This window comes from Mandrillus leucophaeus, unplaced genomic scaffold, assembly GCF_000951045.1.
Source record: "Mandrillus leucophaeus isolate KB7577 unplaced genomic scaffold, Mleu.le_1.0 Scaffold749, whole genome shotgun sequence".
NCBI lineage: Eukaryota > Metazoa > Chordata > Mammalia > Primates > Cercopithecidae > Mandrillus > Mandrillus leucophaeus.
Window position 1 is genome coordinate 710,522 of NW_012108130.1, and position 24,953 is coordinate 735,474.

Here is a 24,953-nt window from a genome sequence, read left to right on the forward strand (position 1 = left end):
AAAAACTTCCCAGGTAAGATTCTACAGACAATAAGACCTAAATCTTCCCCAGAGATGGACATTTAAGCATTTCCTTTGGTACAGCAGCAAGTCTCTTTCTCTCCTGTTAATCCCATAACTTGTTTTCTTCTTTTAAGATTCCACAGCCCCAAGACGATCTCCCACAAATCCAGCTTTTCTCCCTTGTCTGGGCCCCTTTCTATTGTTACACAAGATATGGTGGTGATTTGTTTCACTACACAGGGACTGTGAACTCCTTAGAAGAGGGTCTGCTTGTTCATCTCTCTATCCTGAGTGTCCAGCCCCGAACCTGGAAAGTGCTTCACTGTTGTTTGTTGCATGGAAATGATTCTGGGTTCAGAGCTTGCCTCCACGATGAGAAAGGGCAGAATAACATGTAAGCAATGGTGTGGCCATCGTTCAGAATTCAGAACTAATCCTAGGAACCAAATAGGAAAGAATGACTATATTTAAATCAATGGATTATCTTGTTTAGCTAGACTTTATTTATAAACCATTTTCCTGATAGGAAAGCTCATGAATGCATTGTCCAAACCACTGTTGTTACTCATTCCCTTCATTTTGTGGTTCAGGCATTTTGGAAATATGGGGGTAGGAGCAGAAGAAATTAAATTTCATATAAATATGGAAAGAATGGAGTTTTGTTATCTTTGTTTGAAGAGATATGTTTGGCTAGTTAGTACAGAATTGAAAAGATTCAAGAGAGTGAGCCAAGCAACACTGATTTTGAAATTTTTAATTCAAAGCAATTCTTTCAGCATTGTGTTGTGAATGACCTTAAGAACAAATATGCACCCTCTCCCTCCTTGTCATTTCAGGACTTGGAATTCATGTCCCACATGTGCAGCTTTATATCATAAAACATTAGTTAAGAAATATTTTCCAGGCTTTATATTACCTAGTGACATATTTGAAGCTAATCTACATGTCAGGAAAAAGAAGTTTTCTCTTCTGCTTTGTTTTGTAAATTTCAAATGCTATTACAATAAATATCAGGACGCGACCAATTTTTCTGAAGTCACATAGCTTTGTTATCAAATATATTTTCTTTTGATTAACTACCTGTTTAATCAACTAAGTTCTGTCTCTGTGATCCACTAATTGATTAATCTCAGGTAAGTAATTTAACCTCTCCAAGCCCCTGTTCCCTTGTTTATTATATGAGATTCTTATGTGATGACACAAAAGCATATATAAATCCATGGCATAAGTACATAAAAATATATTAGAAACTCAATGAGTGCTACTTTCTCTCTCATAAGAAGAGAAAATACTTGAGATGATTACTATGTCACCTCTCAGCCTTCACCCTTTTGGCCAAACAATTCCTTTTAAATATTCTAAATCTCCACAACTATCATTCTTATTATGCTATTCTGTTTTGAACTATGTTTTTTCCTAGCCACTGTGAAATTGCATGATCAGAAAGAAATTAAGGCAGAGTTTTCAGTCTTTATAATGACTCAGCTTCTTATGACCATAATTTAAATAAAATAAATGGCACAGTTGGTCACATTTTAAGCAAGTTAATTAGTGTTGGCTACAGGTACTGCATTTGGGAGAACTGAGAAAACGACCTTTTTTTTTTTTTTTTCTAAACAACAATAACAGAAAAATGTATTGCGTAAGTTTTACATTCAAGTCATTTTGGTAACTTTTTATGCCTCTCCTTAAATTTGAAGTAAGCAGAAGGTCTAGAACTGTTGAGGCAAGCCTAGAAAAAATACGATCTCCCTAGCCTCTGGCTTATAATGGAGGGGGCATAAGAATGTGTGTAGAGACCAAATCTACAACCAGCCCTTTAACCCAATCAAACCACCAGTGACAACGATGATGGTTTAACACCTTATTCTACCTCAAAGATGCTCCATTCAGTCGGCAGCTCCGTAGATGGGCTGTCAACAGGCACATTCAGTTTATCTCTACGTTTCTTGGTATGTCGTAAAATAAGAGGGAATCACACTGAGACACAACGCTTTAGTGAATAGCATTGTCTGGGTATTCTCTAAATTGGTTTTTTTTTGGGGGGAGCCCATCTTTGCTCTTTTCTAGCCTTCAGATGAGTTCTATGTTTTTAGCAGATTTGAGTTAACTTGAGAATTTACTTCAAGTTCAGGGACTTGTAAGTGAACTTAACATTTATGCTGAGTGCCAACCCTTCCTACAGGGAAATTAATATTGTGTCAGTTATTGCCATATCCCAAATGAAGAAGGAGATAGTATGTGTCAAGAAATAAGAGTGGCTAATAAAAATTAGCATTAATTGACTGATTACCATGTGCCAGGTATGATTTTGATCTCTTCACATCTCTTATATAACTGAATCCCCAACAACCCCTAATTAACATTATTTCCATTTCAAATGTGAGAAAATGAAGAACAGAGAATCTAAATAATTTTCTCAATGTTTCATAGTGATTAAATGGTGGAGTTATCATTGAAACCTGAGTACGCAGTCTAACTTCTTTTCTTTGGCAACATCAAATACTCTGTATATTTTTTACTGTAGGGGTCTTGGTCTTAATGTGCTAACTTAAGCCATCCAGTAGACTCTCACAAGAAAAAATCCTCCAAGATCTCTATGACTTAGTTCCAACATAGCTTTCCCTATGTATCTTGATATAAATCTTTTACAAATTGGATGCTTTATCCAAATTGTGTTGCTGACTTTTTCTCAAACCAGTCCTAGGCCTTTTTGTATTCATTTCTTTTCTAACTGTTTTGCTCTCTTTTTGTATTGTTCCCTTTTGTCTGTACCAGCTTCAGTCCTTATCTCCAAGCCCATTCTAGGTGTGGATGCTCACTCCCATAAACTCTTTTTGGGTCTCTCCTTCCAGATGAAATCAATTTCTCCTCTTTGCTTGGGCCTCTCTTACATCTGCCATTTGTGCTTATTTGTGCTCCTGTATTATGTGCTTTACCAGATTATAAATTCTTTAAAGCTAGTAGTATCCCTTAGACATACTAGGTGTGTGTCACAATAAATGTGACAGAGGTCATAAGAGAACAGCAGATAACCTTGCCCTCCCATTTAAATGCCAGAGAAACAAAACCACATCCTAATGTGGATAGGTCAGAGCAGCAGAGCCTTGCTTTTGTTCAGGTGCATTTCTCAGTCCAGGGAGGGTTGTTTCTGTTTCCTACAGCAGACCTCAGGGACATAGTCTACTCTCTTCTCTTTAAGGTTGCCGCCACTCTTTCTATCTGTTGGTGGCTATAGGAGGGTGGATCTTCTGCACAAAAGACTGTAGAGAAGGAGTGTCATCTCCCTAGACATTGTCTTCTTTCCTTCACCCAAAGACAAGCTCACAGGATTCTTTTCCCTGTAGAGGTTTTCCTACTCATTGATCTGGAGAATACAGGAGATAAAAGAAAAGTACTTGAACAAATTAAAAAGCTTAAGTAGTCTGTTGCAACATAATTAGTGCGATCCCTGGTGGGTTGTTCCTCTCTCTTGCTGAGATAGAGACTCAAAGTTACTTTAAACTTTTCTCAACCCTGTTCTTAGGGGAGTGTTCCCTGAGAGTAATAATCATGTTAGAAAGTAGACATCCATTCTGGAGCCCATGTATAATACACCCAGGAACATAGGCAGGCACGGTAGTTAGAACACATTTTTGGGGGTTAGCCAACTGATGTTTGAATCCTAGTTCTGTCACTGTATATCTCTGTGACCCTGGGAAATGTATTAATGACTCTATGAGTCAGGTTTCTTATTTGTAGAAAGAAGATAATATTGTATTTACATCACAGGGTTGTAGGAAGTGTAAATGAGACACTGGGTAGGCTTGCCATACTTTGCCATTTTCTGGTTTGCTTTCCCCATGTCCTTGAGGCCAGGTCTGGTCACATGGCACAGCCAATGGAATATGAGTGTAGATAATCTGTGTCACTTCTAAGTAGAAATATTTCATTGTGGTGCTGGACTTTGCAGTCTGCCCTTCATCACACAATGATTGTGGGGTCTCATGTTGGTGTGATGGTGCCATGAAGTTAAAGAAGCCTGGAGGACAAAGTCATCACATGGGCAGCTGCTCTGGAGAGTCAGCCATGCCTGGAAGAGACTCCATAATGAGCAGAAAATAAAGCCTTTGTTGTCTTTAGCTTCTGATATTATGAGTTTATATTATCACAGCATAACCTATTCTATGACTAATACAGTGCTTAATGGAGCCTATGACAGAGTAAACTTAAAACACTTAAAAATTGATACTTTTTTAAATGGATAATTTGCATTTCCTGGGACTCCTAGATTGCGAATTACCTACGTTAATGGGATTCAAGCCAGTCCCACATGAAAATATTTCTTCATGTTTAGCATTGGCATGCTTCCATGAAAATTCTCCCTACTATAGCCCATTAGCATTAAATAACATATTCCCATGTAAAATTTACCTGCAGAGAATTTCTTTACTTCAGTAACATAAATAGAAACCTTTCAGGGTAAGCCTTTTCGTAAGAAGACAAAAGTTAAATTTTCCTGGCAGACAAAGGCTAATGACCACTAACGGCCCTCTTTACCAGATCTCTTGTATCATTCCATGCACTTGGAAATGTAGTTTTTTATTTCTTCTTTCTCCCTATGAAGAAGTCATTATGTGTCTAATTAAACTTTAGTAAATAATGTGTTTTATTCCTCTAATAGATGAAAGGGATTTTTTTTAAATCTCATAGAGTTCACAATTCTTATAAGCCAATGGATTTCATGACTGGAGTTCAGTTATTCTTTCAAATGAGCAGTAGGTTGTGTTAATTCTATGATAAATGAGGTTTAGAGGGAAGACTACTGTCTACTGATCAGTCTCAAGTTGTAAGTCTGATTGTAGTACACCCTTGCTGTGTGACTCTGCTCAAGTTTCTTCTTTGAGCTGCCTGGAGTTTTTTCTCATTGGATTATAAAAAGTTTTCAACATTGTGTGGACTTTAACTCTTTACCTCTTATATTTGTTGCAATCTTCCGCATACATGTGCACATACCCTGACATTTTCTTTCTAATGATATTTATGTATTTGTAGACACAAATCTTGTTTCATATCGTAGCTCTGCCTCTGCCAATATATGTAACACAAGACTGGCTATTTAAGCTCTCCAAATCTGTGTTCCCTTATTTATAAAATGAGAATGATAATACCTAACCCACTAGATTTATGGTGAAGGTTCATGGGATAATATTGAAAATTAGCTGGTACATAGCAAGAGGTTAATGCATAATAGTTTATCTTCTTGCTTCATATATTTCTTGGCATATCAAGATTCAGGACCACCATATTCCATATTCCATATGATATCCAAAAAGAATAGAAAGGAAAGGAAATCAAGATTCCAAGGCTATTTCAGTTAAAAAAAAAAAAAAAAAAAAAGACTGTTATTTCTCTTTTCAGAAACCTTAGGTAAACTCCGTTGCCTTCTCCACATGTGTTCTTCACTTTTTTGAAAGTGTCTTGAAGTTTGCAGTTAACATGAACTCTATTAGCTGAAATCAGAACTTTTATACATCAAGATGCCAGTTCTCAAGGCAATGCAATTAATTTTTATTAGTAGTAACACTAATATTTACTGAGAATAAATTATGTGCTACATACTGTTCTAAGTATATTATGTACAAAATGTATTTATACGTAGTACACACAAAACATATACTAATACATAGACTTGTTTAGAGAATTAGAATATATAATACACACAACACACACAGCTTTATAATGCAGATATTATTTCCGTTGTATCAGTCCAGGTTCAGTCAGGAGAGTTATTCTACAGAGAAAATTTAATATAAGGTATCAAGGCAAAAAGATGACAAGGAAGTATCCCAGAAGAAGTAACTGCACCTCTAAGCCTGCAGAGAAAAGGGAAGAAGTTGGGATTATAGAAACCTAAGACCATGAAGGAGGAACCTTGTGGATTTGGGACCCTGACCCCTGAGGAAGGGGTGCTGCTTGCAGTTGTATTTGCATTCCTGAGCACATGCAGTGATGCTGGTTCTAGGGTTAGAGAGAACTGCACGCTGGAAGCAATGCTGCTGGCACAAGCTATAACTAACAAACCATTGCTACAGTGACATGGTGGGAACAAGAAGCAAAACAGAAATGAGTGCTTCTTCCTCCTCCAGCCTTCAAGTCTTCTTTCTAGCATCCCTATGAGCAGATCCTAAGCAACATGCAGCTGGTAAAGGAGAAATGTATTTTATAGACATCCAACTCCAGCATCAGAAAACAGCAGAGAAACATAGGTTTGATGCTGAGATACAGTATCTTAATAACCAACACCGTCTACCCCTTTGGCTATTCATAATGTATATACACCCTTCTACACATACTTAAATTTCAATAAAACGACAATAATTTTTTTTTGTACGAAGATAATCTCCTCCTCTCTCCAAAGTGGGGAGAGGAAAAGTTCCAAAAGTTATAGTGTGCATCTCTGGAAGACAGTTACAGTATCCATCTCTGAGGCTGTGAAAAGCAAGCAACGTAACTTCCATTGGTTTGTGTGGAAGCATCCACATGTAATTTAAAAAGATTTAGGGGACTATGATAGAAAGGAAAGTTTTTCTTCACAGTGATTCTTCTTATCCCATTGACTGCTAGATGGCTTAAAAAGCTTGGTGAAGTTCTCAAGGTATTGATTTTCAAACTTAGTTTCAGCTCCATGTTGCCTCCAACACTAGTTTATTTTCCCTTCCCCCGCCCCCTTTCTCGTCTCCTCTCCTCTCCTCTCTCCTTTCTTTTCCTTTACTTTCCTCTCTTGTCCTCTTCTCTCTTCTCTCCCACCCTCCCCTCTCCCCTTTATTCTGATCCTTCCTTCTTTCCTTGTTTCTTTATTTTTTCAAATATCCCTCTTTTTATATTTGTGTATCCTTTTAATAACTTTGAAATTATTTTCTGAAAAAAGTTAATGTATGGATATAGAAAACAAAGGTTTTTCCATTTTTCCCATAAAGGTTCTATGTTTGCATGCTTACCAACTGATATAAAAAATGTTTGCCTCACTCTACTTGCATCAATAACATTGTTTTTACATCTTTGCTTCTACGATGGGTAAAGAAATAATATCTCCTAATTTATAGTATTTGATTAGTAAGTTAAACACTTTTTCACATAGAATCTATTTTTTCCTCTCCTAAGAAATTTTTTTTTATCTTCTTAACCTTTATTTTGTCATCTTCTTCTGAGATCCTCGATGGATTTTTGTTATAATTTTTATTAGTTATGTATCAGAAACATATTAATTATATCACAGTTGTAATTTCCCCCACAAATTTTGTTTCTCTTATAATTATGTTTCTGCTATTAAATTTAAATCTTGAGTCAGTCAAAGTAGTTGGAATTTTAAGCTATTGCTGATATCAATGTAAGGATGTAGAATAGTTTAGACATTATCAACAAGGTACCTTGTGCTGACGATTGTCAGCATGCTGCTAATAGACACGTTAACCTTTGAGATACAGTTTTCTAAGCTTTTGGTCTATCAGTGGGTAGTATTTACTCTATAAAGGGAAGCCTACATATGACTATATGGCTTCATCTTTTAGAGTGATAACATAGCAACAGCTTTTGTTAGTTTGCAGGAACCAGAAACAGATTGAATTCTTGGCACGCTATAAGAAAGAGGTTTCACAAACTCCGCTGGTTATGGTACTCCCTGTGTTGTAAATGTTACTGGAGAGAGACCCTGTGACTAAGGCTTTCCACGCTGTGAACAACATATCACTGAGCAACAACTATCTTCTCACAGGTCTGACAGAGACAGGAAAACATGCCAAAGTGAAGATACTAGGAAAGAGGGTCATTAAACACTGACAAATTGCTTTCTTTTCAAATTGGAACACTTAGCACAAGCAATAAAAAAATTAGCAAACATGCGTGTCACCAGTTTGTTCTTATTATTGAAAATGAGGAAATGTATAAGAAGGCTGTCCACAAAAATCAAATGTCTATTTCATTGCTTGCTAGATATTGGCAGAGGTAAAAAGGGATACACAGATTCCAGATCGAGGCCAGGTCCGTCCTGAACAGCTTTGGAAGATGAACTAAGTTGGCTTGATTTCTCTACAAGTGACCTCTTTGATAATTAGGGATGCCTATGCCATGCTCACTCAACAGCTCCACCTTTCCAGTAATATTGTATATGTCCCTATCATCAGTCATTCAGTTATTATCCAAGCATTCATTATCTATCTTTTCCAGGTATAGAGGATTTAGTATTATAGAGGTTGTCAGTGTCAGAAAATGAATGCAAACTCTTTTCTCATAGATGTTTATGACTCTTGTAACTTGGAGGGCAAAGGAATGAAATTGGTTTTAAGCAAGAGGGAATTCCAAAGTTAAATTATGCCACCAAGATCCTCTCTTTCTTTCTCTTTCTCCCAGGTTGTCTTACTCCTTACAGGTTTTCATTTCGGGAAACCTCTCTCTACATGTTGGCAAAGGAGACTCATGGCAGTCTCTGGCTTACGTGGGCCATTCAAATTTTAATAACATAAGGCGATAAACTGTCTCCAAGTGGCCAAATCCCTTAAACAGGGAAATAGAGTCTGTGTGATAAAGATACCATCTCAGAAGAGGTAGCAGGAGTTTCCAAAAGGAAATCATTAAACAGTAAAAAAAAAAAAAAAAAAAAAAAAAAAAGGAAAAGATTATATATTTTCACAACTTTAAAAGACGACTCTTCTTTATGCACAACAAGAATATAGTCTGACAGAAAAAATAAAGCATAAATAGCTATTATATAATCAAATATAATGTTGTGATAGAAATATTTTCAACAAACTAGAGGCAATTCTGTATCTGGTATGGCAGAGTAAGCCCCATCATGGTCTACGTTCCTATGCATAGAAATTTTAAACTCTGAACAAAACATAAAAATATTTGTAGACAATAGGGAGTGAATAAAATGAGACAGGCTCTAAATAAGTGCCAAAACTTGCCAGAAGGAAAAAGAATGCGGTGAATTTTTTCATTATTGCAGGTATTAGTCTGAGAGTAGGCTAAAGCCTAAAACTCCAACAGAAAAGAGACAGACTTTCTGACCTAAAGAACCAGAGGACAGAGTTCAGGGAAACTGCCACTGCTGAAAAGTGAGGTGGGTAAGGATTCAAAGGAAAAAAAAAACAGAGCAAGAGAGTGAGCCCCACATTTTGGAAATAAATAATGCCCAAACTTCTAGCTAACCATGGAACCACACATACGTGGGGCAGAATCAAAGCAGTCCAGCTAAAGATAAGGGCACTGAATTGAGATATGAGCTGTTCCCAAAAAGATTTTTTTTTTTTTTTTTTTTTGGTAACTTGAATCTAACCACGTTAACTCTCTACTAGAAAGCTCATTCTTTGGAGGAATATAACAGAATCTATAATATTGCCTTCCAGGATATAATGAAAAGTTATTTGACATTTGAAGAACTAGGAAAATGTGATCCACTCTCAAGAGAATAGACAATCTACTAAGAACAACTGGAATTAGAACATATGGGTTTTAAAGCAGCTATGTATGATGATATAAAAGAAAAAATATTTTTTGGGTGGACTTAAAAACTGAATGGAAATGGCAAAGGAAAGAGTCTGAAGATAAGAGAGCCTGATAAAACTGTAAGACAATGTCTAAAGTCTAATGTGTATATAATTGTAATTGCTGAGGATAAAAGATAAACAGTGGAACAGAACAAATTGAGATCACAAAAGCACAAGGAACAAACACAAAAACAAATAAGACTTCATCAAAATTAAAAACTCTTGTACATCAAAGGACCTTATAAAGATAGTGAAAAGGCAACCAATAGAATGAGAGAAATATTTGCAAATAATACATCTATTAAAGGTATAATATCCAGAATATATAAGGTATTCTTACAACTCAACAACAAAAAGACAAATAATCCAATTTAAAATGGGCAAGATACTTGAAAGATATTTCTCTAAAAAGGTATTCAAATGGCCAAGAAGCACATGAAAAATAATGCTCGGTATCATTAGTTATAAGAGAAATACAAATTAAAACTTCAAAAAGATACAATTTCACACTCACTAAGATGGCTATTTAAAAGAAAACAAAAAAATATGTTGGTTAGGATGTGGAAAAATTGGGACCTTATATATTGCTGGTGGGAATGTCAAATGGTGCAGCCACTGAGGAAAATAATTAAAAAGAGGTATTTAAACAGATACTTTCACATAAATGCTCACAGAAGCACTAGTCACAATAGCCCAAAGGTGAAAACAAGGCAAATGTCCACCAGTGGATGGATGAGCAAGCAAAATGTGATATAGTCATATAATGGAATATTATTCGGCAAAAAGAACTAAGTACTGACACATACTATTAAATACAACACGGATTAACCTTGGAAACATCATGCTAAGCAAAAGAAGACAAGCACAAAAGGTCATATATTGTACAATTTTATTTATATAAAATATCTGAAATAGATAAACCCATAGAGACAGAAAGCAGACTGGTGGTTGTCAGGGGTTGGGTGGAGAGAGGGTGGGAGAGTAGTTACTTAATAGATACTGGCTCTTCTTTGGGGTAATGAAAACATTTTGGAGCTAGAGACCACAGTTGCACAACCTTTTGAATGTATTAGATACCACCAAATTGTATACTTTAAAATATACAATATGCTTTAAAATAATTGTGTGTTTTTAAAAATAGTTAATTTTTGTTGTATAAATAATGCCTTGATAGCATTTTGAAGAATGGATGGAGGACATTTTTTTCAAATTTGGCCATAGACATAAATATGGTAACTAAAGAAGGTTAGTGAGCCCTTGGCAGAATAATTATAAAGAAAACCATACCTAAGAACATTATATACAAAGTGCTAAAAACATGAAATGATGGAAACTTGAAAAATAAATAAATAAAGTGTTAAAAACAAAAATGAAAGGAAAATCTAAAAAACAGCTAGAGAAAAACAACATGTAACGTATAGGGAAACAATAATTCAAAAGACTTCTGAATACTCATCAGAAACTAGCGAGGCCATAAGACAGAGGATAAACATCTTTAAAGCTAAGAGAAAAACAAAACTTTCAACCCAGAAATTTATATCCCATGAAAATAACCTTCAAGAATGAAGGCAAAGTAAAACTCCTTTCAGATGAAACAAAATGAAGAATATTCATTGACAGTAGATGGAGATTACAAGGAATGCTAAAAGAAATTCTTCAGGCTGTAGGAAAATGATACTTGAAAACAGCTGAGGTCTTTTAAAAACAAAAAGCACTGGAAATGATAAATATTGCAAAGTATATTCTTCATATTAATTTCTTTAAAGTACATTTGACTGTTGAAAGCAGAAATTATAACACTTTCTTAGTTTTATGATAGAAGTATATGTAGTACATATGATTACTGTAGCATAAGAAACAGGCTTGGGGATAAATAGGTCTATACAATTGTAAGATTTTCACATTTTACATGAAGGGTACAATATTAACTAAAATAGACTGTGAAAAGTCAAGGTTATTTATTGTAATCCACTAGAGTACCAACTTTAAGAAATTACAAAGAGACATAACCAAAAAGCTAGCAACAAAATTGAAATGAACTTTTATAAAATATTAATTAATCCAAAAGAAGTCAAGAAATAAAGAACAGAAATAAAATGGAGGTGAACAAATAATAGAATGGTAGGCCTAAATAAGATAACATTAATAATTAATTTGTATGAAATAAACAACTAAAAAGCAGAAATTATCAAAATAGGAATAAAAACAATTTCACACCCCCAGCTACATATTATATAATAACACAATTTATATATATGATGATAAGTTGAAAATAAATGAGTAGAAAAAATAATGTACAAACAGCAAACTTAAGGAGTGTTGATTGCCATATTAATGTCAAACAAAAGAAAAACTTCAAGATAAATGGTGTTGCCAGAAATAAACACATTTCACGTTATTAAGAGTCAATTTATCATGAAGACACAGCAACTCTAAATGAGGTTTCACTTAATAACAACTTCACAATAAATGAAGCAAAAATTAACAAAATTAAAGGGAGAAATAAATTTCAAATAATATTGAGAAATGTTAACACTTGTCTCTTAGCAATTGATTAAAACAACTAAACAAAACATATTAGTAAAGATATAGATAATCTGACAAACACTATCAACTACCTTGGTCCAATTTATGTTTATAGTACAACACACCTAAGATATACAGAATACACATTCTCTTCCAAGTGCATGTGACACATTCAACAAGATAGACCATGAAAACAATTTCAAATCAACAAGATAGACCATAAAAACAATTTCAACAAATCTATAGTTAGGTAAATTATACAGAGTAACTTATCTGATTATGCAATTGAAACATAACAATCTAGAAGACTCTAAATATTTGAAAATTAAACACACACCTAAGTAATACAGGTCAATAAAATCTAAAATAAAAATTATTTTGAACTGGATAATAAAAATACAACAAATTAAAATTTTTTAGATGTGTAATGCCTATATTAGAAACTAAAGGTCTAAAATCCATTGTTTTAAGAAACAACAAAAAGAAAAGGAAAGTAATCACAAAGATTTTCTAATAAATATAGATTAAATGTCCATGAAAGAGAAATCAGACAAATGAGGAAAAATTAAATGAAAAGATGATTCTTTGAAAAGACTAGCAAAATTGACAAGCCCCTCGCTAGACTGGTAGAGAAAAAAAAAATTAAGAACGTAAAATAGTAATATCAGGAATGAAAGAGGGATTATCATTACAGATTCTATAGCTATTAAGTGAACAGTAAGAATATTATAAACAAACTTAGGTCAAAATTTAATTAAAACAAACACATTCCTTGAAAATAAAGTTTACCAAAACTGACACAAGATAAAACAAAATATCAATAGTTCTACCTCTGTTAAAGAAGTTGAACTTAATGTTAACAATCTTCCCATGAAGAAAATTCCTGGCCCAGGGGGGTTTCTACTGAATGCTATCAAATATTTAAGAAATAATTATTACCAATTTTATGCAATCACTTCCAGAAAGCAGAAAAAGAGAGAATACTTCCAAACTTATTTTGAGGCCTTCAAAACTCTAATACAAAACCCAGCAAAGAAATTACAAAACAAATAAATAAATGAAACTACAGATCAGTATCTCTCTTGAACATGGATACAGAAATCCTTAGAAAATATCAATTCTAGCCCTATATAAAGAGGATTTTATATCATGACCAAGCGGGGTTTATCCTAGAAATGCAAAGTTAGTATAACATTTCAACGTCAGTCAGTTTAATTCACCATAACAATAGAATAAAAGAAAAAAAATCATGTGACAATTTTAATTGATGCAGAAAAAAGTATTTGATGAAATTTAACACTGTTAAAAGAACAACTTTAGACAGGTTATATTTAACAGAGTTTAATTGAACAAAGAACAATTGACAAATCAGGCAGCCCTTGAAACTAGAATAGTTTCAGAGAGATTCTGCACTGCCACATAGCCAGAGAGCATTTATGGATTGAAAACGCAAAGTGATGTACAAAAAATGGACGTGTGGTACAGAAACTGCTGAATTGGTTACAGGTCAGTGTTTGCCTTATTTAAACAGGGTTTGAAAAGTTGGTCACCTTTGATTGAATGAAGCTCAGAGATTGGTGTAAGAGTAGGCTATAGTCTGTTTACACATATGGTGAGGTCACCATTCATTATGTATGGAGAAACTTGTAGAGTGAACTTAAAATATGTAAGGTGGTGGCAACTTTAGGCTAAACTTGATTTAACGACATTGTTTATGATTTAAAAAATTTAAACTAGAAATAAATGAAAAGTTCCTCATTCTGATAAGGGGCATCAAAAAACACCTACAGCTAACATATCCCTTAGCAGTGAAATATTGAATGATTTCTTTCCAAAATCAGGAATAAGGCAAGGAATTTCCAGCTCCCTGCTGGTGTTAATAAGCACTGAAATCAGAAAAATAATTTTTAGAACAAGAAATACAACCCTCTATTTGCTGCTGATATCGTTGCCTACATGTAATAGTCTAAGGACTTTGAAAAATAATAGAATTAATAAGTAAATTTAGCAAGGTCACTGCATTCAATGTTAGTATAAATAAAAATGTGGGTTTTATATACTAGAACAAAATTAGAAAACATAAAAATTAAAATTTTTTTTCAAAATAGTATCTAAAACTTTTTCCCGCTTAGGAAAAAGTTTTCTTTTAAAAAATGAAGACTTCTACTTTTTCACTGTGGTTAAGTATACCTAATGAAAAAATTTTCTACGTTTAATTGTGGTTAAACATAATGAAAAATTTTCAGTTTTAATCATTGTATGTGTATAGTTTATTGGCATTAAGTGCATTCACACTGTTGTGCAACCATCTTCACAATTCGTCTCTAGAACTTCAAACTCTGTACCAATTAGACAATAACTCCTCATTTTCTCCCTCCCACTACTCCCTGAAAACCATTGTTTGATTTTCTGTCTCTATAAATTTGGATGCTTTAGGTACCTCATAAAAGTGGAATCGTATAACATTTGCCCTTTTGTGACTGGCTTATTTCACTTGGCATAATGTCCTCAAGGTTCATCCATGTGCAGCATGTGTCAGAATTTCCTTTCTTTTCAAGGCTAAATAATATTCCACATGAGTGATGCTTTATCACCTCCACTGGAACCTTGCAGAAAAAAATGTGGTATTCTCTACTCTCCAAGACAGCCATCCCACTACTCTCAAGTCTGACTGTTAAGATAATCTTGGATTGAACAGCAGTGATCTTGCTATTACTGCTACCCATTGATTTGCCCTTTCATGACTAATTTATTTCACTTAGCATAATGTCTTCAAGGTTCATTCATATTGCAGCATATGTCAAAATTTTCTTCCTTTTTAAAGCTGAATGATGTAGACCTATATTTTTAAAACTGCAAAAAATTTGCTGAGTGAAATTGCAAAGCTGCTAAGTTAGTGGATAGGTATTCTGTATTACTGAACTGGAAGATTCAGTGTTTTAAAGTTGGCAATATTCCCCAGAATGATCTATAGAATCAATGAATCTCGAGATTCATGACGGTATTCTATTAGAAATTGACGCCAGCTCATCCTGAAATATATAGGTAAAGGACCTAGAATATCCAAGGAAATCTTGGAAGAACAAAATTAGAGGACCTTTCATAATCCATCTTTAAGACTTACTGTACTGCTCAAATAATCAAGAAAATATGGTACTAGCGTCTAGGATTCATTATTCGATCAACACCATTGGCAGTAAAAAGTCCAGACATAGACACTTACATGGTCATATAATTTTCGACAGAAGCATCAAAACAATCTAATGGAAAAGGAAATTTTTTTCCACAAATATTTCTGGAAAAACAGGATATTCATGTGGGAAAAAAATGAACCTTGCTGTGATGATTCTCATATCATACACATATATGCACAAATTAAAAATGGGTCACCAGGCTGGGCACATAGCTCACATCTATAATCCCAGAACTTTGAGAGACCAAGGCAAGAAGATCATTTGTGCCCAGGAGTTTGAGAACAGCCTGACTAATACAGTGAGACCTTGTCTCTACAAAAAACTTTAAAAAAAATTAGCCTAGTGTGACGGCTCTCCTGTAGTACTAGCTACTCGGGAGGCTGAGATGGGAGGATCACTTGAGCCTAGGAGACGGAGGTTAAAGTGAGCCTCAATGGCACTGCTGCATTCCAGCCTGGTCAATAGAGAGAGATCTTGTCTCAAAACAAAACAAAAGGATTACCAAACCCAACCATAAGGCTTTTGGAGGAAAACAGGAACCATCTCCCTTAATAACTTGGCAGCAGGCAAAGCTTTCTTAGATTACAGAAAAACCATTAAAGAAAAAAATAATAAATTAGACTTCATAAGCAAACAAATGACAACAGCAAAAACTCCCACTCACAAGACATTGTGAAAGAACTGAGTAGGCAGTAGAAATAATCCAGGTGTCCACCAATTGGAGAATGAAGAAACAAATGGAAGTGAATGTATGCACTATACTCATATACAGCTGTGACATGCAACAATACAGATGAATCCAAAACATGTTAGACTGAGTGGAAACTAGCCAAAAAGAGTACATACTGCATGCATAATTTCATATATAAGATATTCTAGAACAATCTCCTCTGGGAAGCAAGGGTTGAGTTGGACTGGGAAGAGGCATGAAGGGACATTTTTGTGATGATAATAATGTCTTATTGGGTTTATAGAGGTGTATGCCTTTGTTGAAACTCGGAAAATGTATAGTGAGGATATATGCCTTTCATTGTATGTAAATTTTATAAGAAAATACTGAAAAATATAAAGTATACCATTGTCTATCATTTAAATGCATTAAAAATGAGAAGGATATATGAATGACTAGAAAGATGGCTAGATATGTGATCAAGCAAATAAAGAGTAAAATGCTCATGATAGAATCTAGGTGGTGGATATACAGAATTATTTACTGAAAAAAATATTTCAACTTTGCTGTGTGTTTGACCTTTTTTTTTGCAATAAGTTGTTGGAAAAGGAGCTATGGGAGCATAAAGGAGGGAACCACAAATTTGCATTTTTGATAATGAAGATAAAGATTGACTGAGAGAATGGTATTTTAAAAACATTTAGAAGAGTCTACCTTCTTTTTCTTATTTCATTTTCCTCTCCCATCAGAATGTTCCTGTATCATGTCCATGTCATAGAAATGCTCCATTCTCTTTACCAGGGCTAATCTGATAAAATTACCTGTGCTAAGGAGTTACTGGCTAGTGAGAGCCTAATGCATGAATCCCTTCCAGATAAAATATTTGAGAAGGCTTCAGTGCCTTTCTCCAAAGGAAAGACTATTTCTAAAGAGGCTTGGGAACCCTGATGATGGAAGTTATCTTACTCCAGTCTTCTGCATAAGGTTATATCTCACAGAGATCTAATGGCAATCTGTAACTTCTAAAGAAGTGGATTATAATTGATACATCTTAAACGCATTTATCTTACATCCCCCAAACCCACTTCCTTTAACTTATTTTCATCTGATAATGGCACCCCACAATTTCAAAATGTACTCGTCCTCATTGGTCCTACAACTACAGTCTCTCTCTATCCCCACCCTACCACAGAATCATCATAACTGTAATCTAAATTAGTTCAATCATATCCTAATTATTATTTCTCCTCCAGCTTCTCTCCCTTTCCAACCTATGTTAATGATCTTAATCCACCAGTTTCTGAAAAGTTCATGCTGAAATATCTAAATTATTAATTTATCTAGTGTTCATTTGACTCTTAGTTGTTGCTTTATATATTTTGAGGCTCTATTGTCTGTTACACATATGTTCATGGTTGTTACAACTTTTTGATATATTATTTCTGTTACCAGTATATGATTGCTTTTTAAAGTATATCTTTACTTCAGATGCAGAAATATATTTTGACAGATATTAAAATTGCTGTCATGGCTGTCTTTTGCATTATTTTGCCTGATACACATTCTTACATTTCATTCTGTTCAAAACACATTCTTTTGAGTATTTCCAGTAAACAGCATACTGTTTTACTTTGTTTTTTTTAAAAAGCCAATGTAAGTGTCTTTGATTTTTATTTATTTCAAATATCGTTATTTCTTATCTAAATATTTAACAATTTCCATGTTACATACTTTATTTTCATTTTCCTCACCACCATCTTAATTTTCATTGGATATATCAAATTTTATTTTCCTGCTTTTTAAGGGTCACAGTCTATTTGGAGAGTTTTGAAGTTTACCCCTAACTTGTTGAGAGCCATATTTATGCATATTTTTCCTGTCAAACTCACTCACTCACACACACACACCCACACCCCCACACCCCACAACTCCCTTTCTGGACAAATACATAAGCAAATTCTCCCTCTGGTACCTCCTTTCTCACCAAATTGTACTCAGTAATAAGTTTTACTAACTCCTTTAGTCACAATTTCCCCATGCCTTATTATATCCCCTTAGTCTGATTTCATTTTTTGTAGAAATAACTTATCCAAGAATATTTTTTCAGAGGAAGTTTTTGTGATAAGCTGAGAATATCGTTATTTAACTCTTGGATTTTAATGATGGATTACCTGGACGTACATCTGTAGATTAAATACTAGTGTTTTTTATGTTTTAAAATTTTGCTCTATATATTTTATGTTATTAAAAATTTTAGCATCAATCTGAGTCTTGACTTTTCTTTTTGTTCTCTCTCTCTCTCTTTTTTTTTTTTTTTTTTTTTTTTTTTTTTTTTTTTTTAATTTGAACAGAGTCTCGCTCTTTCACCCAGGCTGCAGTGAAGTGGCGTGATCTCAGCTCACTGCAGCCTCTGCTTCCCGACTTCAAGCGATTCTCCTACCTCAGCCTTCTGAGTAGCTGGGATTACAGGCACGCACCACGATGCCCAGCTAATTTTTGTATTTTTGCTAGAGATGGGGGTTTGCCATGTTAGCCAGGCTTGTCTCGAACTCCTAACCTCAGGTGATCCACCTACGTTGGCCTCCCAAAGTGCTAGGATTACAGGCATGAGCCACCACGCCCGATCGATTCTTGATTTTTTAAAAGTAATATCAACATTATTGATCAATAGTTTTCATCGTTTTTGTTTTTTCTCATAGGTTTCTCTCTCTCTCCATCTGGGACTTCATTGATATGAACTTTGACACTTCCGATTCTACTCTCCTTGTCTGTTAATTTAAAAATTTCTGTCTCTTTATCCTATCCTGATGTCTTCTGAGAGAATTTCACAAAATGATTTTTACATGTATTCCTCTGCTATTCAGTCCAGTTATTTATCTCAACCATAACATTTTTCTTACTTAATATCTCCAGTTGATTCTTCCTTATGATTTTTCATATTTGCTGCACAGATCCAATATTTTTTCTTACATGTTTTAGAAAATCGAACATATTTATTTTAAATTCTTACTCTGATACATTACTTTTGCTTTTATTTGATATAACTGAATCCATGTGTTTTCTTTCTTTCATTGCAGTATGCTCTGAAATTATCTTTATCTTTTTCCATAAATTTATATTCCTTTAGGAACTTAATTTACTTCTATGGAAATGTGACGTTGCCAGCAAGGGCAAAAAGCCAGAAGCTAGCATGTGCCCCTGATAGTAAATATAAGGGGTTAAGAGGTGTGTGTGTACGTGTGTGCGTGTGTGTGTGTCTGTGTGTGTGTGTGTGTGTGTGAGGGTAAACACTTTGTAGCAGGGAACCTCTGAAATTACTACTTATATGTCAACGTTGGCACTGCTCTTTATCAAGAATTCTTAACGTGAGTTGTAATCACATAGCACTTGATGTATATGCAGGAAGGAGAGGGAACACTGAAGGGCTAACCAGGCCCATTGCACTTACGGTAAGCCGTTATCCACCCCAGGTGGACTCAGCAGCACCCCAAGACTTCCCTGCTGTCACTATAGGGGGTAGGCTGGTTGCTCTTGTTCTGCTTTGTAGTTTATTTATTTTTATTTATTTATTTATTTATTTATTTGCATAGATTATTATCGTCTCAAGACAATATCAAGGAGAGAAAATAGACGCCAGAGGTGGAAAATTGCTTCCCTGCTCCATATCAGATGTCTGGGTTGATTATTCCACCTTATTCCACCGAAAGGCTATGCAAGGACCTAACCCATTGCTTTTCCTTGCCCTGATGTTGCTATATTTCTTATTTCAATAGATTCCTCAATCTTCTTTTTGCTTTCATGGAACCTCCAGGGCTGTATTCATGGGGAGGAATGCAGTCTGTACATTGATGTTATTGCACCGCCCTGATCACCTTCCCTTCAGCTAAAATACCTGCAGTAACTCTCACTGCCTTCAGAATAGAGGTTTATTCTCTTCACACAAGGCAAAATCCAAGATTTGGTAAGCCATTCTTTCCCAGCCTCTTCTGTTTTTTCATATTGATTTAATTAAAATTAAAATTAAATTAAATTAAATTCATTTAGATTAAACTACTTATACTTTTCCAAAACTTCACTGTACTTTTCCACCTCTGCATTTTCAAATGCATCATTTTTTTAATCTTGAAAATCTTTCCCATTCTGCTATGGAAACCCGAGACATTGTGCATCTCCAACCTTGACTGGCACTTCATGAAACAACGTAATTTAATAGAAAGGATGAAGGCTGGCCAGGCGCGGTGGCTCACGCCTGTAATCTCAGCACTTTGGGAGTCCAAAGCAGGCAGATCACAAGGTCAGGAGTTTGAGACCAACCTGGTCAGCATAGTGAAACCCTGTCTCTAAAAAACACACACACACACACACACACAAAATTTAGCCAGGCATGGTGGTGCATGCCTGTGGTCCCAGCTACTCAGGAGGCTAAGGCAGGAGAATCATTTGAACCTGGGAGACGGAGGTTGGCAGTGAGCAGAGATCATGTCACTGCACTCCAGCCTAGGCAACAGAGCAAGACTTTTGTAAAGGACAAGGGCTTTTGTATTCAGAAACTCCAACTTGACACACTACCCATTATTCTTTCCATTCCATATATGACTATCGATTGTTTATTTCACATTTCTCTGCTATAATTCCCCAATTTGTAAAATAGATAAGATACTACTTACTTCATAGGACTGCTGTGGGGGATTTCATCAGATGACAACTACTTAATATGTAATAAAGCCAGCAAGAATTTTGGTCTCTATTAGTTTACTGCCCCCTCTCTCTAGTGTTTCACTTCATCCATTTCCCTAAGCTCAGTAGAATTACTCTCTTCCCTCACCAACCTCCCATAGCATCTTCTCAATAACATTTTTAGGGCACTTATCCCATTTCATCTGAGCTATAAGCCTGGATAAGAATTTAAATTTTATCTATCTCAGACAGATATGTATATGTATACATATATACATGTATATGTATATGTGCGTGTGTGTGTGTGTATGTATATGTATGTGTGTGTGTATATATATATATATAAAATTGTGTGTGTGTCTGTTTGCATATGTGTATATATCTTCCAGGTGTTTTGTAAGAGGGAGCAACAGTAATAGTAGAACAAGGGCTGTGGAGTCAGAATCTCAGGGTTTGAGTCCTAGATCACTGTTTGTTAACTGTGTGGTTGTGGGAAAATTTTGTAAACTCTCTTGTGTCTCAAGATTGCTCATGTCTAAAATAAAAGTAATTTCAGTCTCTATGGGAATGTTGCAGCAATTAAATATATTAATATATGTAAACCATTTAGCACAATGTCTGCTGTATAGTAAGAGCACAGTAATGATAACTATATAAAGGCAGAAGGAATTTGTGGGATTCAAACAATGGTGAGATTAACACTTCCCACTCCCAATATCCCTAAAACCCCATGGCCAAAAGATTACTCAATCTCTAAACAGCTTCAACATATGTTAGCCCTCCGAGGTAATCCTGATTTATCGATTTTCTCCTAAATTCCCAAATTTCCTTCTTGGTCAACTGGCAGAATCAGATTACATTTCTTTTGAGGAATTTTTTTTCCCCCGCTGCCTAGGTTTCAGTGTTTAAAGACCTCTTCTTCTTTCCTTATGCAAATTGATTTTTTTTTCTTTTGCTCACCACAAGGAGCTAGTAATAAACACATCGAAGCTGGCATTGAGCCAAAGTTCCCAGGTGGAGATTGGTATATTGGCTTCGATTTTAAGGCAATCTTTAATTTTTCCAGACTCTCTCCCCAAATCATCAACGCGGCAGCCTTGTAAGTGCTTATATATTTTTATTTCAATTTTTAAAGCAGTTTTTTGGTATTGCACAAATGGGATTCACACATTGCTAGCATGTTATACAGAATATCAGCCTGCACTATTTGGCTTGCAGCTCAGTTTGCAAAGTTCCATGTCTTACTAGAGGATCTTAAGTCAATCTGGTAAACACCAGTTTAAATGCTGAAGGTCACTGCTTAGGATCTTGGCTCCCTAGATTCCACATGAAATGCATCTTCAAAATTGATCGCTTCCTCTACAACTTCATGTCAAACTTGTCTCATGCCCCTTCCTCAGTCCACATTCTAGATATAATTTAAAAGGATAATTAAAATTCAGCTTTAGAAAAACCCCTTCTGCAGTGGCTTCTTTCATGTTGTCAATGTTTTGTGCCTGACCTGGCTTCCTCACTTTTTCTCTCTGTCATCTGTAGGGACTGTTAGATACAAATCCCCATGCAGGCGGAATGAGATAAATTAGGAAGACTCTACTGGCAATTTATCAGGAAGCTGCTGCAAGGCAAACCGATGAATTTCCTTGCTCAGCCTCTACTTTCCATTCACCACTCACACTTCAGCAATAATGATTTGTAACTATTTAATGGTGCTCATTCCTCAATCTACACTGACATCGCCCATGATTAATTGGCTCTTACAGCATCCCTGAAGTGTAAGCAAGTGTTGCTACCACTGTCCCCAGTTAGCCAATAATTGAGACACAGGGTTGTCAAGTATCTTTTGGAAGGCCATGGAGAGCCACTTGGAGAATTTCCTGACTGCTATCTGTTTGCTCTAATCACTGAGCTTCCCTGCAGCTCATCGTTTCTGGGTGAAAGGCTGCTAATTAGATTCTTTGAGGAAACCCAGTAGAAGAGAATTTAAAGAATGGATGCTCCTAGGAGTCCTTTATCCCCCTTCTCTCTACAGGAAAACACGTGAATTAAGAGTATTTGTTGTTTTTGTTTTTTAAAATTTATGACCTTCTGTCATTGGAAGGTTCAAGAAGGATATAGTCACATTCTTAACTGCTGTTTTATTGTAAATGAAGATGCTAAACAATCATGCGAAGAGGAGATATTTATAACTGCCAAAAGAGAGATGCTCCTTCTCTAGCCCCCACAACGAAGCTTGGCTTCCCTTCTGGCCCCTTCAGCTGTACTCACAGCCCAGGACCCGTTCTTCTACCAAACCTAGCGCAACTCAGCTTCCCAGGAACATTTTCACCAACCCGTTTCCAGGACTCACATCAAGTTTCTCTGGTGATAGCCTTTTTGATTGGGGATACCAAAGTATCAGTGATTAAGTGAGGCCAAATTTGATTCTTTCAGGACACCGAGAGATGAATACTAATTTATGAGTTATTCATTCATTCATAAAATTAATAAACATCTATCAAAAATCTCTGTATGCCAAGCACTGTTATAGTGCTGTGGAACAAGAATAAATAATATACACAGTTTCTGCCCTCATGAATCTTAAATTTAATTATTTCTCTCTTTCCTTTATTCCCTCATTCGGGCAATGCCAAGTAATATTCAGCACTCCCTGAACTGCTTTTCTGTCCTCTGTTGAAGGTGGGATTACCTCCAAAGTCCAAGCACAGTAGGAAGGTGGCATGTATAGTGGGTGGAATGGTGACTCTCCCTGATTCTACCAAAAAAAGAAAATACGTCCACATCCAAACTCCTGGAACCTGTGAATATGACCTTATTTGGAAAAAGTAGTCCTTGCAGGTATAGTTAAGGGTCTTAAGATGAGATCATCCTGGATTACCCAAGTGAGCTCCAACTCCAATGACAAGTGTCCTTATAAGAGACAAAAAAGAAGACACAGAAGAGACGGAGACCATGTGAACACAGAGGCAGAGATTGGAGTGATGCAGCTCTAAGTCAAGGAGTTCCAAGGATTACCAGCAGCCATCAAAAGCTAAGAGAAGAAAATGAAATAGATTATCTTCCCAGAGCCTCCAGGAAGAGTGTAGTCCTGCTGACACCTGGATTTAGGATTTCTGGCCTCCTGAATGCTGAGAGAATACATTTCTGTTGCTTTCTGGCACCTAGCTTATGGCAATTTGTTACAGGTGCCACTGGAAGCTAATACCTATGGCACATTGGTCTTAGAAGGTGGTGGCAGGAATGGTTACCATCAGCTCATGACCAATGGGTATGTCCAAGTGACTTCTTCTAAGTCCAAGTCCTGGTCTTTTTAATATACCTCCTCAGGCTCAGGTGATAACTCATGCTCTAATCCAGTTGTAATTTTGTTACCTCCTTTAAGAAACATTCCCTCATTTTTCTCTAAGATCAACATAAAAGTATCAAACAAGTAATATTTCAAACAAAGTTGTCAAGAAATACATTTTTTTCAGCCTGTATAAATTGTCTTCTGAGAAATGTGCATGCAGATAATAGAATACATTATGTAATAATAAGGAAGCAGCCACAATTTGCCAGTCCCACTCCTAGATTCTTAAAGAGAAGGCAGAAAATAAATAGCTAGATGACATGTTAGGGAAATTCCATATCAGTGAGGTGTAACTTGTCCACAGGTCTGCCAGAACGCCTGATATGGTTTGGCTCTGTGTCCCCACCCAAATCCCACCTTGAACTGCAATAATCCCCACGTGTTGTCGGGGGGACCCAGTGGGAGGTAATTGAATTATGGGGGTGGGTTTTTCCCATGATAGTGAATATGACTCATAAGATCTGATGGTTTTATAGAGGGAAGTTCTCCTGCACATATCCTCTTGCCTGCTGCCATGTAAGACATCCCTTTGCTCTTCCTTCATCTTCCACCATAATTATGAGGCCTCCGTAACCATGTAGAACTGTGAGTCCATAAAACTTCTTTCCTTTCTAAATTACTGACTCTTGGGTATGTCTTTATGAGCAGCATGAGAACCAACTAATACAACATCCTTTTGTGGATTGAGGAGAATTGACTGGCCTTGTTTCTCCCAAAAACCTAAGCCTCCCGAGGGGGCAACATTGCTTATCATTGTAGCCCTCCCCAGGTTTGATATAGCCTCCAACTCTTGGTGGTAACAATGATAACTATAGCCAGCCTTTACTGAATTCTTAATATCTGCCAGGATTTATTCTACATGCTTTACATATATTTATTAATTTGATCTTGAGTGTCATCCTAGGTAAGAGATACTTGTATGATTCTGATTTTACCATGAGAAAACAAAGTCACAGCCAGGCTAATAAATATCTGTTTTGTTACTCATGCAAATTATCTCACTGATTGAA